Below are 17,912 nucleotides of genomic sequence, written 5' to 3'. Positions count from 1 at the left end.
TACTTGGCTCCACTGCAGTCAGGATGTATTTCAGGATGCTTGTTCGGGCTGTATTTTAACTGGATGTGCAGAATGCTGAGCGCCTCTGTGGCGGGCTGGGGTATGAATGGGAAGATTTATATGCAGTATGATTATTGAATTCTTACTATTATTGTCGTGCTATAGAGACCAGGAAACAGACTCATGAATGGACTCCTGAATCGAATAGCTCCAAACAAAAGCAGAAAATATTCTTTGTGAGGGCTCAGACCTTGAGATCCTTATTCCTTTTCTTTAACCTCGTTCATACACCAGTAAAGCTGAAGATGGACTGGCCAAAACCAGACGAAGGGCCACGAGACTGGACACCTACGTAAAACCAGATACTAAGCAGCGACTGCCCAGGTTACAATGCACATTTCAGCAGAGTACTTGGGCTGGGACCTGCATGGGGGTGGTTTTGGTTTTTCAAACGTTGATGACTAAATTGGCTTCCTTTCCCGTTAGGATTTAATGAGCCACCCACTTGAGGTTTTAATGAGCAGGCATAAGAGAGGATGACAGATCGGCTGTATTCACAGAAACTGGCAAATTAAGATGCTGCACCTGCTTACAGCACAACTGAATGTTGCCCCTTCATGGAGAGCATCCCCATTCCAGCAGGTCAGTTGTCTATAAAGCAGTAATTTACGACATGAGTATTTGTTGAATGAGCTGTTGCTTAGACAACCGTGACACTGGTGCACACAGGCATGCATGTAAAGCAAATGCATAGCCAAGCTCCAGGATCACACCGCTCTCTATTAGCCCTGTTGATTGGGATTAATAAGCAGGGGATGGAATGGAAAGCCATTAGCTGGGGAACTGAATACAGGGCAAAGAGAAGGATGGGAATTGGACAAGATTTGCACAAGTCCTTTAGTGATTTAGAAGCCTACGACCCATTTTTAACAGAGTCTTGACTCCTCAGGGCTAGCTCCACAAAGGCCGCTTTGGAGATTGCTGCACAGCTATGGAAAGGGATGCAAAGAGCCAGCACGCTGAGCGTGGAGCTGCCTACGACAGCCAGCGGGAAATGCTCAGGAGAGGGATGTGCCCTACGCCTCACCCCTCAGAAGGACTCGGGCACCTCCTTTTGGCCTGGGTGTAGGGTATGTTTACACTAGAGCCAGCCGCTTGAAGAGCCTTACCTGCACAAGCTCTCATCTCACCAGCGCACTAAAAACAAGCGTGGCCACAGCCGGGCGAGTGGTGGGAGGGGCTAGCCATCCACGTACAAAGCCATGGTCATGGGCAGGATTGTGTGCAGATGGTTAGCGCTCTCCTGATGCAGTGGCACTTCTGTCTGGGTATGTCTCCTCAAGCTGGACCAGACACTATCTAGCTGTCAGGTAATCATGCCTTTAGGGGCTGGAGATCACAGCTGTGTACCCTCTCCTGAGTTAGGCACCTAAAGAAGGAAGTTAGGCTTAGATATCAAGGAGGAGGAGCTCTTACCTCTAACAGCCCAGGGAACAGAGAACACAGTGAGCACCCCTATGTAATTTTACAGTTAAGTAACCCCCTAGTCTGAATAATAATTACCTGCTAGTCACATAGCAGTCTTTGCTAGATAAATAGTTAACTTATCTACCGAGCCTCTGAACTCATATCCATCCACCAATCTCACAGAGAACCAGCTGCTACCTCCCACTGTCGGCTCCCACACCAAGAATCTGTTTGTTCTCACAGCCACACCACAGCTTTGCACGTGCCTGGTGGATATGTAGGGACCAGCTGAGCAGAGGTTTTGAAAACCTCCATTTTGGACTTAGGCACCTAAAGTGACAGTTAGGTACAGAAGCAACAAGAAGTCCTGTGGCACCTTATAGACTAACAGATATTTTGGAGCATAAGCATTCGTGGGCAAAGATCCGCTTCGTCCGATGAAGTCCAACACACGTTGCACTGTGTGCATCAGAAAGGAAACCAGGAGAAAGGCTCAATGCTAAACGTGAGTTAACAACACTTTGGACATTTTGATGTTCACACAAGCCTCCAGAAGATGGCGCCTTCAAGTAACCAGCAGGAGGATGGCTCAGACTTCAGCTCCTACAAGCGGGGACCATATTCTTCAGCCAAATCTGTTCGTGTGCTCTCAGCTCTCATTGCAAAACCCCAGCTCAGGCTACGCTGCTGATCTCGCACATCTCAGGTACTCCCTGATTTACACAGCTGTCGTGGACAACAACAGGATCAGGATGAAGTACTGGAGGATCTGGCCCATCATTTGCTGCTTCTTCCAGCGTAGCCTCTCAGAGAATCGTGCCCGAGCAGACGAGCACTGGGGTACCTACAAAACACACACGCTCCCAGAAGTGTCACCTCGTGCCACATGGTGACATCAACCCTTCGAGCGCCCCCCACACCGCAGGCAGCGTCACAACGTGGCTGCAGGTCAGACAGGGAGCTTGGACGGCTTTCCTGCAGCCAGTAGAGGAAGGGGGTATCAGCAGAACCTGAAAACACACGCAGGAATCCCCCAGGAGGTTAGACAGGCTGGGTCGCCCACAGCCCCTCTCCACTGAGTCGTGGCCAAGGACAACTGAAAAAATGCTGGCATAGCTGGTCTGGTTTGAGCGGTGGGGGGCAAGGTCAGGCATTCCTGCAAGGTTATTGTGTGTTGCTGCAATTTACACGTGTTGAAGTTTTCAGTCCTGTCAGGCCAGCGCCCTGCCACAGAGATGCTAGCGGCTCTGGTATCACCAACACTTGGACCATACACAGAGGTCAACAGAACAAATTTCGGCGCTTTGCCTCAGCGAGGTGGCTGACCCCTGGTCTGGATAGTTGGCAGAGTAGGTGTGTTCATGTAAAAACCGTTTGCTTCTGAAGCCTCTCCCTCTCCCAGCTGGTTGTCAGGGGAGAGTCATTCAGGCCCTGCTTGCACTGCTGTTGACTGAGGGGACAAAAACCTCCTCTCAGACCGAGATACAAAGCAGCAGCTTTATCACTAGGAAAATTGTTCCAGCAACACGCTGCTCTGCTAAGAACACCTGGGAGCAGTGCCTATGTGTCTGAGGGAACGAGGGATCCCAAGATAACTGGATGGCACTTTGACAAGTCAAATCCTCCTACGTACACTGACGCGGGGGTCAGCAACCTTTCCGAGGCGGAGTGCCAAAATTTGACCTTTTGCCCTTATGTACGGTCCAAGTGCCGGTGATACTTTTTACAGTCACTAATAGTCCTACTTACAACAGCTTCATTAATAAATACACGGAGATGCAGAACTTTCCTGTTTAGCTGGTGGTTGGTAGCATTAGCTGGTCTTTTGCTGCTCCACAGGCAGCGTGGCCTTGAGCAAGCTCCTGGCTGCATGGCGGAGGAGGGCCAGGGCTGAGCTCCTGCCTTGCGTGCCGATGAAAATCGGCTCCTGTGCCATTCTTAGCACCTGTGCCGGAGGTCACTGACCCCTGCACTAATGTAAGTCAAGCAGCTCCAGTTCAGTGGGGTGACGAAGGGCTTGTCCACACTGTCTTTGTACTACTTTTATTTTTAGATGGATGGTCAAATCAGCAAAACCCCTAGTGTGGATGCAGCTTGTTATAAAGTCACCTCATAGTGGCATAGCTTGTTCCTCTGTTAGGTGTTACACCATTTTAACTGTTTGGTTACATGATAGACTTGTAACCCTTACACTAACTTGGTATGAAAACTGGGTATAGACCAAGCCTGGTCTTTTACAGGAGGTGCTCACAGTTTGACTCTTTTGGGTGCAAATCTATGAAATAGGCAGAGCTGACCCACACTATTGGGCATTATTAGCTAATTAATCCTCACAGTACTCCTGAGTCATTGTGAGAGCCAGGATTCAACCCCAGGTGATCCTGGCTGCCAGTCTAGCGTTTTAATGATAGACGAATGCTGACTCCGGGAGCCCAGGGAGAACTGGCATGAACTTGCATGACAAGTCATAAAGCCAAGGAAGAAGCCAGCGTGCGAAGATGGATGGTCAGAAAACAGGACACAACCTCCAGCAGAGAGACAGGCTTGGAAGAGGCTCATAAATCTGATTTTCATGCTCCGCAGCGGGCATGGAGAATCCTTCTGTAACTGTTGCTAACATCTACCAGTACATGTTGTCCTTGAGAGCCAAGGGAACAAACAAAGCATTAGGCAATCCCTTGTGAGCTTTCCATCCTCTGCTAGGATACTCAGTGAGGAAACACTCGCCATTCAGAGACTGTGCTGTTCAGAGCTCCACGCCGTTGACAGGCACTGGAGCAAGGTGCAAGCTCGCCTGTTTTAAAAGCCCAGGGCTAGCACCAGGAGGTGCCTTTTTACAAACCCCTGTGCACGGAGGGACAACCCGGGGGGATGGGCATATCATTTGTTCTGTGGGTTAGAGTTTGGTGACACCACGGCATCTGAGCCAAGGGATGCATCTGAACACTGCGAAGGGCTCTGGAGGACAAGGCCCAGCGGTGGGAAGACGAAGCTAAAGCAATTCAGGCTCAAAATAAGGTGCACTGATTTTGGCGTGTTGGTAATCGGTGACGGGAATGGCTTGATGAGAGCTGTGGTGGATTTGCCAGCACTTGGCGATCTTTGAGTCAAGACTGGATGTCTCTCGAGAAAATACACTGTAGCCGCAGCCGTTTTGCCCTAGGATGGTTCAGAGCAGCTGCCCCGTGTCACGTGCTTTGCAGGGGCCCCTACAGCAGCTGCCCCAACTGTCCTATGGACGGGACAGACCCCCACATTGATGGGAGCCAGCGGGGCCCAAGGCAGCCTAGGGGATTTTCTGGGGGGTGTCTGGTGCTGAGTGGCAGCAGGAGTCTCTCCCCTGCCACACTCACTGCAGCACTGGGAGTCTGGAAGCCACCTGGCTCCAGGCCCCCCAGTAATCCCCTGGGTCACATAGCTTGTGGGGGAGGGACTTTGGGAACAGGGTGCAAGGAGAGTGGAAGGGAGCAGAGGAGAGGTGGGGGGACTCGGCTGCAATAGCAGGGGACCGTACTGGATGAGGCTGGAGATTTGCATTGTGGCTCCCTGGGTCACACTGCACCTGGCTCAGGTATGTGCTTTTACCTACATCCAGTCAGAACTGTGTTAGTCCACTTCATCAGGGCTCCTCCAGGGTTCGGCTCCTCTGCCAGCAGCACCAGGTGGGCACTGGCAAGGGGACCGAGAGAGAGCTGGCTGCAGCCGGTAGCAGTTCAGCATCCTGGAGGCCATGAGCCATGACTGCCTGCGTTACCTTTGACATCTCAATGAACCCGCTCAGGCTCCTCTGCCTGACGCAGCGCATGGGCCTGGTCAAGGGATGGTTGCAGACAGGACAGTGGATAAAACGGTGTAGAGGAGAGGAAGGGTGGCTGGGACAGCTGAACAATAACCTTCAGGTGCCATGGCAGTCAGAGGGTCTGCAGCAAGAGAGAGGGAGAGAGAGACACACACACTGCATTCCCCCTTCCCACTCCCTGCCAGCACCAGCAGCCAGGGGCCACCTTCTGCTAGCGCACACTAACAAGGGCTGGGAGCTGCCTGAGGGGACCCCAGCTGCGGCTCCGAACTGGAGGGGAGGCTTTACTGGGAGAACAGTTAAAATGGGAGAGCCCGTGGCAACGGTTTGTATCTCTTGCTCCTTTCCAACCAACATCATACCAAGAATCTCAATGAGCATTTTCCCCACTTGCTTCAGCTGCCTTGTTTTTCTAGACTAGTTCTTGCTAAGAAGCCCCTGTTGGCTGATAGGAAGCACAGCTCTCCGTTCAAACAAAATCCACTCCCCATCTCCACTCCGCTTGGGTCACTTTATGCGAAACCCACAAGGGAAGCAAAGCAGAGGCCAACAGCAAGCCTGGGAGCTGCGCCAGTCCTAGGTTACGTCTACACTAGAGAGTTCTGTAGACAAAACTCGCGGAGCGGCCACACACAAAATGTGTTTTGTCAACAGAAACTGGCGACAAAAAGGCCATGGAGACTCTCCCCAGGGCCCTTTTTTCGACAGAGCAGATCGAAAGATCTATCTGCTTTTATGTGTAGATGCGATCTGTCAACAGACGTTTTGTCGGAACATCTCTTCAGGTGGTCACTTCTGTAGACAGATCCTTCTAGTGCAGACATAGCCCCAGAGAAGCAGTGAAGAAGAAGAAGGTGTAGGCTGGTGCAGCTTGCTTCTCCCGCTTGGTCCTAGCAGCTTCATGTTGCTTCGAGTCCAGGAATTACAATTCCCAGGGATGCGCTGGGGAGGATGAGAAGGAGAGAGAGGAGAAAGAAAGGACGAATGTGAGCTCTGTGAACGTGTGAGGGGAATACTTCTTTCCTTTGCTGTTCTCAAGCTTCCAGAGTTTCCCTCAAAAGGGTTCAGTATAACCAGTAGTAGATGTTGGCCTGTGTTCCTTGTTCTGCCACGTAAGTTTGTCTACACTGCAGCTGGCTGGGAATGGCCCAGGTCAGCTGACTCTGGCCTGTGGGACTCGGCTGCAGGACTATAAAGTGGCAGTGGAGATATTCAAGCTTGGGCTGAGGCCAGGGGCTCCTGGACCCTGTGAGGTGGGAGGTCTCAGCACCTGGACCCAATTGTCTGCCCTGCTAGCTTCAGCCCTGTAAGCTCGACTCGGCAAACCGAAGATCTGAGAAGTGGGGGTTCTATTACAGTGTAGACATACTCATCCTTGTCCAGCCAACAGTTATGCATGCAGCCAAGTCAGGAACCACAATGGCAAAGACCTACTCCCAGGCGGAGAGGAGGCTAGCACTCTTGGGGTCTGAGCCAATGCCTTTGAGTTCAGCGGAAAGTTGACATCAAGGCATTTTGGGTCAGGCCCTTGCTTTGCATGGGGTCCCATAAGGCTGAGGTTTGTTTCAGTCAGCTGGTCCAGATAATTCTGTGGATGGTCTGGTCTCGGCAATGAAGCTGTACATGATTCTCACAGATCTGAGCTGGCATCCGTGCTATGGGGTGCCGTGGCCCCTGCTCCTGGCAGGTTTAAATTCCCTCTCCCCCGCCACCCTGGACAGGGGATTTGGTTTTGGATAAAGAGAGATTATGGGGCACAATGTGCGTGTATAATTATTTTGAGGGATTTTATGAGATTATAGGCAGATTGGCATTGCCTGCCTAAGACAGTAAGGGGCTGTATGTCATAGCTGTCAATATAGACTTTCAAAAGACCTCTCCATTCATTCTCTTGTTCTGTTCTAATTTTAAATGTCAATTCTCTTTCGCATGGGGACCCTTCGTAGCTTACCTCTCCTCTAGACACCTGAGCACCTCACCACCTTTAACGCATTTATTTGCACTTGCTCCTGTGAGGTAGGGTGCAGCAGAAATTCCCTTTGTTCAAATGGGGAAGGGAAGCACAGAGAGGCTAAGTGACTAGCCCAAGGTCACAAACAGGAAAAGACTGAATCCGTCTCTTTCCTTCGCGACTGGTTCACCGCCCCACACATTGTCAGGTTAGCTGAATACATATCTGGCTCTTCAGGTGCCAGGACCAACTACTAAACCCCTCACCCCAGTCAAAGAATACTTCGCTGATTGCAGCTGAACCTATCAGTAGAGGCAACACAGCTGATTTGATTTCACACAATGCTTAGCAGAAGTTCAGTTATCACAACCATGAGATATCCAGGGTTATCTCCCGACAGTCTTAGATTGAGATCAGAAAACCCTGCAGTTGGAAGGCTGAATATCTGAAAGGAAGTCACATTCTGAACAGACATAGGGCTAATTTCTGATCTGTTTCTCTAGTGTAAATCTACAGTAGCTCTGTGGGAATAAGCACCTTTAGAATACACTTTAATATAACCAGTAGAACTGAGTCAGTTTTACGCTGGTGTAATAGAGAGCAAAATTTGACCATGTACTTTTAGGTATTTAAGTATGTTCTGAAATATTTGTGGCTACAAATGAGTAATGGGAAATGATTGTTTTTGTTACTGGAAAAAAAAAAAAGGGAACACAAGTAAACAGGAACAATACAAAATTCGTAGGCCCTACTTTTATTCCTTATCAAACTTTATTTTCCCGAAGCTACACACCTGAGTCCTCCCTTCAAGATACTTGTTGAATTTCAGCCTTAGAGGAGCTGAGCAGGAGAGTCCTGGGGCCCCAGCACATCACAAGATCAAGTCCATAAGGATTAATGGTCTGGTTCCCATCCAATATGAGTAACATTGAATAATTTCCATTAGCTGTTTTCAGTACTGAATCATAAGGAGGAGCCAGTGACAAAGGTTATTGGCAAGACAGCAGGAGATCTTAATACAACACATGTAACTTCCCTTTGTTTTGGTACTGAGAATCATCTACATTTATTATCTTTGTTCACACGGCATTTTTCTGTTTGATCAGGGCAATTTATCGCCTCTAATGGAGTTTTTCAGTCGCTGACCTTTTCCCCTCAAGTGTTTTTTCAAGGCTTGTGTTGTTTCAAAAGCAACTTGGCCAAGGAAACTTCTGCCTCATACTGGCTGTGAAACAGCAAGTCTAGTCCGGGAGGACATGTAACGGACAGTGTTTTTGTGAGTAAATACCAGCATCCATGCAGTCATTTCCCCAAGTTAAGCTCGTAATGAGATCACCGCTGGAATGGTTTCTTGACATCAGTCAAAAAGTTCACAAGTTAAAAATATGGTCAAGAGGTTCCCATTTCCCGCCCCCTTTATTCTTGAAACATGATGTGGGCTCAATTTCTAAAAACAGTGTGCTGAGCTAGAGCCGGTTCCGTCCCTTTGGGATGTTCACGGAGCCTCACAATATTATCTGGAGAGGTAACTCATCCTCACACTAGAGCTAGGGAAACTGAGGCACAGAGCAGCTGGGGCAGGCTAGTTTACACAGGAAGGCTAACTTGCCTATAGTCATTTAAAGAAGCAGTGACAGGACTAGGTATAAAATCCTGAGGTTCATAGACTTTAAGGCCAGACAGGACCACTAGTTCGTCTAGTTTGACCTCCTTTATGCCACAGGACATTATAGTTCACCAAGAGCTGGATGGTTTTTCAAGACGAATGTTCATCACCGCGTCTGCAATAATAAAGGGTCAGAGCGTAGTCCGTACTTTAAGGTCTGCGTCATGTGTGCGTGCTATATAAGGAGTTGTACTGTGCTAGTGTGGGCACAGAGAGGCACCCCAGCCATGGAGCTGAAATCAGCTGAATGTTTTGCACACCAGTGAGCAGAGAAGAAAAAGTTTGAATCCAGGAGTTCCATCACTACATTGCAGACCGCAGCTGCCTGAACTAGTCGGGGAACTCCGTTAGTAAGTATATAAGTAAGTTGTTATCTTCCAGTAGGCCAGCCACTAGTGGGCGCTATTATACATTCAGGTGGCATTACTCTGAGATGTAATGCGCCACCAGAGAGACGCTCCAGACATGCAGACACCAATACAAACATTGCTTGATTTTGTCCAGACAACTTGTTTTTTGGGACTCTTGCTGGAACCCTGAAGTGGAATTTTAAATAGTCCCAACTCATCTGAGAGGACACCGATGAGAAAGTGTGTTGTGTGGATAATAAAGCAGACATGACCTATGAGGTGTTGATGTCACAAGAGGGAGCAAAGAGTTTATTTTCCATAGCAGCAGAAATGCCTGTGATCAAAGGAAATGTGAAAACTAAGGCAGACTTATTCCACAAGGCTCTCTCTGTTATTGAACCGCAGTTCCCATCTGCAGCAAACCCTACAGTAATTATTCTTACACCTCGCCTTCATTAAGACACACAACACACTTAGTTTCCAAGGCTGATATCATTATAAGGAAAAAGTGTAGCAGTGGGTCATATAAAGGTGTAAAATGTCTGACATTCAGAAATGCTTTGGTAGCTGAACAGGGTGTTTGAATTCCAGTTTGGATGAAGGTCAGACTAGGGCTCACAAGTCTGGGGGAGAGGCAGAACCAAGCTTAGAGGTAGCCAGCAACAAAACCTCAACCCCCACGTAGTGAGAAATTCACATGCCCAGATGCTCTTGAAATCGCCACTGCCTGGGCCATATTCAGAGACAGACCCCATCTGCTCCGCCATCTCATCAGAAAGGTGCGTGGATCCCAGTACAGTACAAACATCCCATCGCTATCACATACTTGAATGGAGGGGACATGGAGAAGCTACGTCTTCACTGGAGAGTTACTAGGGTGATCAGCGCTGTGTTGGCTGAGCCGGGGTGCAAACAAGCCCACTCCAAAGCCGGGGTGGAGTTACCCTCTCCTCTCTGCTGGCTCACTTCCAGCATGACTCACTGAGACTTGGTGGCATGTCCCATAGTTCTGCAGTAAACTTTCCCTGTATGTTGTGAGAGAACCTGCCTGTCTTTCTGACTGATGTAGGGGGTGGGGGGGCGGACTGTGGGAAGGCCTGAGAGAACTCACAGCACTCGAGTTGTTTAGCCCCTGTCCTTGTGGCCTGTCTGAAAGCAGCACCTGTGCTCTAGCTTTTCCCCAGGAGAAGGCCAGCTAGCCGGCGTTGAGAGCACCACACACAAACTGAGAGGTGGTGCGTGCAGATGGGTGGGTAGGGCTAGCGTTAACTCCCAGCTACGACCCTGCTCTAACTCTGTAGTGAAGTCAACCCTAACATCAGTGCCAGGCCAGGGCCAGCACCGGTCTATTGCTACAATGCAGTTTGGGTCAAGCAGGGTTTGGCGGCAGGTTATAGACAGAAATCAAACAGCAAAGTCAAGGACCCGCTAGGGTCAACGGCAAGCAGGGTCTGGAGCAGAAGCAAGCAGCCAGTCTGCACGGTCGCTTAGACAACTTCTCATAACAGCTTCTTGGTTTAAATACTAGTCCCAATGGATCAGTGGGTGGCAAGGGGCTTCCACTTGGGCCCTGCTGGGTGCTACTTCCTGCTCCGTGGCCTCAGAGGAGAGCCGGCTTGTGTTGCTAGTGGTGATACAGAAACACCAGCCGCCCAGAACCTCCCTGGTTCTAATCCTACAGGCTCTTCGGCTTGTAGCGGTCTGCCCCGGATCCTCAGCACATATTGCATGGCACAACTTCACCCTCAGCTGGCTCGCATGGGGCTTGAACGTCCATTCGGACGACTGACCCAAGCTTCCCAACTCTGAGGCGCTCTGTGGGTGGCGGAAGCAGTCTGAAGGGCTTGCTAACCTCCACACAGCCTACCAGATCGCCACCTGTTCTCTGGTTAGCCAGAGGCACACACCAGAACCGGAGATGGACCTGCGCCTTAGATCTAAACACCCCTGCGGCTTCGGGGTGCTGCCCAGGCCCATCTGTGACAGAAAGTTCTCCAGGCGGCTATTCTCCCGACTGGTAGGAACGAGCCCCTCCCGGCAGCGCCACCTATCTGCTGCAGAGCGGACCCTACGCCTTCATTTCTGCCGCCACCTACCTTGGTTAGGCCAACGAGGCTGAGTTACCACTGAGGCGGGCAGGGAGGTGCTGCTGCTCTCCTGCTTTTTAGGAGCTCTGCTTCCAGGGAACTGCCAGTCCTGGCCAGAACACAGATCAGGTCTCAACGGCCTTCCCAGGCACACACCTGCCCCTGTTTGTGGGCACGGCCCAGCACTGTGAGCGGATCCAGGTGAATCTGTGCAGCTACGGTGGACGTGCATTAGTGAAACAGAGTAGCACTGGGTCTGCTGGGTCCTGTAATGGCAACAGTGCTTGACTGGAGCAACTGACTGTAATGGGAACAGGACTGAGCTGTTATGTGCCTGATCTAGAGCCCATCTTTCCAGTGACTCCAGTGGGTCTGGCTCCAGGCCCCAGGTGAGCAGGAAACAGCCAAACATGGCTGTCAATCCAGCAGTTTAAACGAGCACTCTGGATCTTCAAGTCAATAGACTCACCCTGATGGCAGTGGGCAATAGACTCATGCGTTTCACATGGCCACCTGCCCTCCTCCTTCTTCACTGTGCTGTGAGTCTCAGGTGCTGCAGATCGGGTCAGATCATAACCCATTTGCAGCAAATTGTCAGGGGGTCTCTGCTTCTTTGCTGCAATTCCAAACCTTTCAGGGGAGAAGTCAGTGGTTTTCAATGTCACCATCGTGCTTTACGCACCTCTGGGAGCTGTGGGCCTTATGCTGTATTGGAAAATGATCCCTACCCACAGGGCTGCTAGCTATCCTTTCAGCAAGTCTAAGCTTATGGATTTGTCAGCTGTCTGTGCAGTGCGTGACTCAATCCCGCCATGAAGATTGATGGGTAAATAAACGGGGGATGGTGAAAATGAGCTTTGCTCTGTCTAGTCCCCCTGAATGAGTAGAAGTAAGAAGACGCTTTCAGTTTAAACCCACTTCCCAGTCATACATATTCAGAATGAATATGAGCCATCAGAATGAGCCCTTCTCTTCTTTAATGGAAGTTGGTAAATTACACTGCCACAAGTCAGCTCAGTAATTCAACACACTTTCAGGTGAATGCTGTGAAAGACCAAATGAGGGCATAATATGTCACTACTGCACTGCAAAGAAATAAACAGTCCAAGAAAACACCCAAGCTGTTATCATTTCCAAGGGACAAAACTCAAAAACCAACCCCGTGCTCAAAAGAATGAAATGTTCTGTTAAGAATTGCAATAGCCTGAATGTTGAAGCATTTCCCTGTGGAATGATGATACTTCGCTTTTACATAGCACCTTTGTGCAAAGATCTCGGACTGTTTGTCAGACACGGTTGAATTACGCTTCAAGGCTAGAGATGAGTCTAAAGTAGAACCCAGTTTCAAATGCTGCAGAATCTGGGGTGTTTATGATCTGGGTTTGTATTCCAGGTGTTATAAATTGGGCCCATTTCTAATCATTAACCCCTGGAAGCTGATATTTTGAGAACTGTCACCCCCCATCTTAGAGATGGAAAAACTGAGGCACAGAGGTGTCATCAAGCTTACCGTGAAGCAATGGCAAAAACAGGAATGTAACTATGGCACCAAACCCCTAAGTCACGCCACCTTTTCTGCTCTCTTTCATCCACAGATGAGGTTCAGATGAGGTTCAGCCTGATGCAACAGCATTGCAAACCTTCTCCACATACCTCACGAGCATGCCATGCCTGAATCTAGCAATGAGAGGGGAATTTGTTTGTCCTGCTCATGCAGCCTTGGCCTTTTGAGGAGGCTGCCCAGATGGAAAATACTTACTGACATGCACTGGGTTCATGGGCAAACTAGTGGCTGTCTATCCTACTGCTGATACTCGGGGCCACGCACTCCCTCCAAAAGGTTCTAATTTAACCTCCAGGATTAAATGCATGACTGGTGTAACTCCACTGAAGTTAGTTATATCATACTTGGGGTAAAGGTGTCCAAGCAAGTTTAAATTTATTAATAAACACTCATCGTCAGCACGAAATAAAGCAGTGTCAAGATTCAGTGTCATATTGTGCTGCATTTCACAACGCCGTCAGCTCCAGCCCTTTTCTCTGGCGGTTTCTAGGAATATTGCCTAATGTAGCCATTTACTTCTAGCCCTCAAGCACTTCTACCCCGCACGTGACCTTCCGTTCTTGTGCATCAGTAACCAGTACAGGGCCCTGAATTTCTCAAGCACCAGAGACCTACTGCAAGCCAACCTCAACTTCAAGCAAGGATGCCCAAAAGAGGTGAGCACCTATATCCATGTTCACTACGCATGGAAATTTGGACTGGAGTGCCCCGCACTTTATATGTACCGGTTGTCTAATGTTTGTCTAAGAAAACATCCTGCTCAAATTAAAATGCTCTGAGTATGAGGGTCAAACGGCAGCTCCAGCAGCTACCATGGGCTCAGGGGCAAGGTAGGAGGGCGGTTTGGCTCTGTGCCCAGAAGAGGCGGAGCCCATGGTGGAAGGGGCAGGGCCAAAGGCAGTGCTGCCCCCCCGCCCCTGCCCTTAGGTCCATGCGGAGTGGTGGAGCAGCGCTGTTGGTGCTTCAAAGGCGCTCCGAGCTCCGGCCAGTGCTGCTGCCAAAGCAGCAGGAGGCAGCTGGAGCTCCAGGTCCCTGTGAATTGCTGGGTCTGGGTGGCAATTACCCCCTTCCTCCCATCAGCGGGTGTGGAGTCCAAACTACCCTGCATTAACTGAAAGCAGAGAATGTTTTCGTTGCAAGGATGGCAGCAGAGAGCATTACCTGCAGAGGGAAATGACTTTCCTGGCTGTGTGGAGCAGCTGTAGTGTGGTTTTTTCACCCTTCGCCAGGCCACCTGCTGTTTGGCAGAGGTTCAAAACACGGCAGCCGGCTGGAACAGGGTCACACCTATTTCATGGCGTGTACTATCAATATCAGGGTGTTTCTGGCTCTGGCTCTGGCACTGTCCCATGATCAGTAAATTGAATGAACGGTGGTTTCCGTGGAATTGGAAGTGGTTCTAGATTACATATTTCAAAGGCACCAAAATGGACACTCCCGCCTCCCCCGCCACAAAAGAACCCCACCTCACATCACCCATCACTTAAAGTAAATAAGCCAGGCAAATGGATTTGTCACAAGGGGCCAAACAACCCTCAGAGTTGGGCTGTGGCAGGACAGATCACAGCTAAGGACTAGGTGCGTCTACGCAGGAGAAGAACCCCCAACTTACAGTCTCCTATGAATTCTGTCACTGAAGATGGAGGCTGCTCCCATGAGGCCTTGGAGAGTACGATGGCTTCGGGCCTTGTGTTTCTAGGACTCTTCAGACCACAGACGTCTTTGCTCTACTGATGGAGAAGATGCCTATGTTAACCCAGCCACAGGATTGGGGGGAGCAAGGACCCAATTAACCCAGCTGGTTTCTATGTCCCATCACCTCTGTCACCTGTTTTATTAACTTCCTTAGTGCATGCGTGGCTGGTGGGGGTTATACATGGCCCTCTCAGTTCCCCCAACCTTTCTTACACCTTCTTGACAAGGATAATGCACCAGGCCCAAGGCAGGAAGGGCTGGTGCCATCTAGGGCAGATACAGGAGAAGGGAACACATGGAGTATGCAGCACCGATGATTGGGATGAGGCCTGGGCCCTTACTTTTAACACATACAGTTTCTGGGTTTGTGTTTTCATTAATCCTGAAATATCAAAGAGCCTTCCAGTTCTAGTACGACTGGACCCACTTGGGAAATCTCCTACCCCCTCACATCCACCGTTGTCATTTCAGTGCTTGGCTGCTGGAATCATCCCATGGCATGGATGTACCAGACATGGGATTGCTTGCTTTGGAGGAACCAACCCTGGAGTATCTTAAACACACAAAGTTCCAGAAACAAGCCCAACCACCAGATGACGCTGAGGCAATGATGGCTGAGCGCTGGTAGCAGCTCTCAGCAAGACCATTTCTGGATCAGCCACATGTATGAGTGAGAGATACTTATGAGGCTTACAGCACTGTATCATGAAGCCTGGCATGTTTATTTTGAGGCATTTCCTAAACACTATCCCAGGAGGATTTTAGAAGAGACTTGAGCACTGGATCATCCTGTTCTACTCTGAGTTCTTGGCAGCCAGAAGCAATGTCTAAACAGCCCAAGCGCAATTCTGGAGCGCAGCTCCTCAGGTCAAACAGAGCCTGTGGTTGTTCACCACCTCACTTTACAGCCCTGCTTATCTGCCTCCCCCCCATGAAACTATACCCAAGGAGTTTACTCAGCAGGTTCTGCCCTCTGAAATTCACTGGCACTGATTTTGGTGACACAGTAAGTTCTAAAGGATAGAGTGAGAGTCAGGAGACCTCATTGCAGTGCTGGTTCTGCCACTGATCAGTGTGTGATCTTTGGCAGATCTCTCCCCTTCACCATGCCTCTGTCTCCTCTCACCCGCCGTCTTGTCTAAGTAGACTGTAAATTCCTTCGGGCAGACTGGTGTTCTACATTTACATACAGCACCTACCACAGTGGGGCCATGATCTCAGCTGAGGAGTCTGGGTACCATTGTGATTCACCGAATAATAGCAACAACTGGGCAGAGGTGGGTTCACCTTGCAAGCCTAGGCTCAAAGGTTTACAACGCTACCCAGGAAGGGGTTTGGCCAGCCCTGGGTCCTACTGCTTTATGTGGACTCAACATGTTGGCTTATATCCCACCACCTTCTTCCTGGTGGTCTCTGCATGGACTGGAGCTGTGCAGTATTATCAACGGGTTCCAAGTCCCGTCAGCCACACACGCATGCATTCTGTAGATTTCTAGAGGTTGTTCGGTTGTGGGGAAGCATGGCAGAATTTTGTTGCCGCTGTCAGGCGCAAGGTAAATTAAAACCAACAGTCAATATCACTGAACTTTGCCGTGACTTGGTAAGTCGTCCTTGGTGCACTTCTTCCCCACCCTGGTTAGAGCGCTCCAAAAAATCAATTGATGCACAGTGAAAGAAATGTTTCTCTGTCCAGCAGTTATTTTACCTGCTATCCAAACACATTCGTTGCTAGACATTTGCTAGATTTCTTAAACAGGACAAGATCTGCCAAAGGGCTGAGCCCGCAAGTACCCCCTGAAGTCAACAGAAGTGCAAGATCCTGATCAAAATTTTCACAGCTATTATGTTTCCCTTAATCCATGACAAACTCTGGAATCGAATATTTTCACTATGAGTAACCTATAAAATTGAACAATTTTGTCCTTGATTTACATGGGGCTTTAGTTGTCATAGTTCTTTCTAGTCCCCCGCTTCTACTCTCTCGTTCCTCCTTGCTTTTTTCTACCATCTCCCTACACTCCCCTTGGAATTTTCTTCCCTTCTTCTGAAAGATAGCCAGAAAAACATCTAAAAAAACCCCCTACTGTACCAGTGCCCTCCCACCTTTAATACTATAAGCACTGTCATTTCTCAAAGTAGTTTTCAAAGGAAAAAAAGACTTCAGACCTAAGCCAACGCTCACATATTTTCAGACTAGCTTCTCAGCTACCAGATGACTAAATCTCCTACACCCACACCACGGCTCTCACGTAAGACAGAAGACTCTGGTTTTTATATGCAATTACCACAGCAATTTCACGTCAGTTTCATGCCAGCCAGTTGTTGAGTCTACCAAACAATGTTATTCTGGAGATTTCTAAAAATTCTACATGCAGTTAGCTTAGGTCAGTTATTACAGGACAGCTCTTCAGCTTGATACAAAGGGGGAAAGCTCTGTGGTGTTCAACGGTGCCATGCTGATATACAGGGATGCAGCCCTAAGTCATGACCTAATAAATTTGTTGATCTCTAAGGTGCCACAGGACCGCTTAGCAGGTACGTGTGGTGGCCCGGTGGACTTACTTCAGACTTACACTGGCGTAAGTGAAAAAAGAATCCATTTCTGATTCTATGTTTCTGCCTCAGAAAAGTTCTCAGACTCATTTGAAGCCATCAGATTTCTCAATACCACTTTTACAATGTGCACCCCTCTCAAAGGATAAAGTTATTGCACCTACATGGATTGTAGATTGAGTAGATCCAGGCTCTTACCTGCAAGCACCCACCTCTCTCAGCTCTCATTGGCCAGTTCTAGGCCAATGGGAGTGATGAGCTGGTGCTTGGGGTGGGGAGCACCACACAGAGCCTCATGGCATCCCCACCTCAGAGCCGGACCTGTTTCTGGCCACTTCCAGGAAGCAGTGTAGTCCATGGACAATGTAGGATACAGTATAGTCCAGGACATGCAGGAATGGAAACCTGCCTTAGCATCCCCTCTGGTCAGCTGATCACCCTACAGCAAGGCAACCCAATGCCAGGCATTCCAGAACCTGTCATTTGAAAACCACTGCTCTTGTGAATATGAATATATGGAGATACACAACTCATAGAGCTGGAAGAGACCTTGGGAGGTCAAGTCCAGGCCCCTGTCCCCTTAGCAAGAACAAGCACCATCCCTGACAGATTTTTTTTTTAAATCTATTTTCCCCAGACCTCTAAATGGCCCCCTCAAAGATGGAGCTCACAACCCTGGGTTTAGCGGGCCACTGCTCAAACCGCTGAGCTACCCCTTTCCACTGTGTAGAGGGTGTATCTGGTAGTATAGCCTCACACTCCACAGCCTGTAGCTGGTGT

The 17,912-nt window shown here is 49.3% G+C and overlaps 1 protein-coding gene across 1 annotated transcript in view; it reads right to left on the bottom strand.

Moving 5' to 3' along the window:
* The window catches only part of LOC142019525 (gonadotropin-releasing hormone II receptor-like), a 70,491-nt gene that overhangs the window by 10,859 nt on the left and 41,720 nt on the right, over positions 1-17,912 (bottom strand). Inside the window, exon 3 of the mRNA XM_075006548.1 lies at positions 14,497-14,611. The gene's annotated coding sequence lies outside the window, so the exon portion shown is untranslated. The remainder of the gene's footprint in view (positions 1-14,496; positions 14,612-17,912) is intronic.

Source organism: Carettochelys insculpta, chromosome 12 (assembly GCF_033958435.1).
Source record: "Carettochelys insculpta isolate YL-2023 chromosome 12, ASM3395843v1, whole genome shotgun sequence".
NCBI classification, from domain to species: domain Eukaryota; kingdom Metazoa; phylum Chordata; order Testudines; family Carettochelyidae; genus Carettochelys; species Carettochelys insculpta.
The sequence above is the reverse complement of the archived record's forward strand: the minus strand, read 5'-3'. Positions and strand labels throughout refer to the sequence as shown.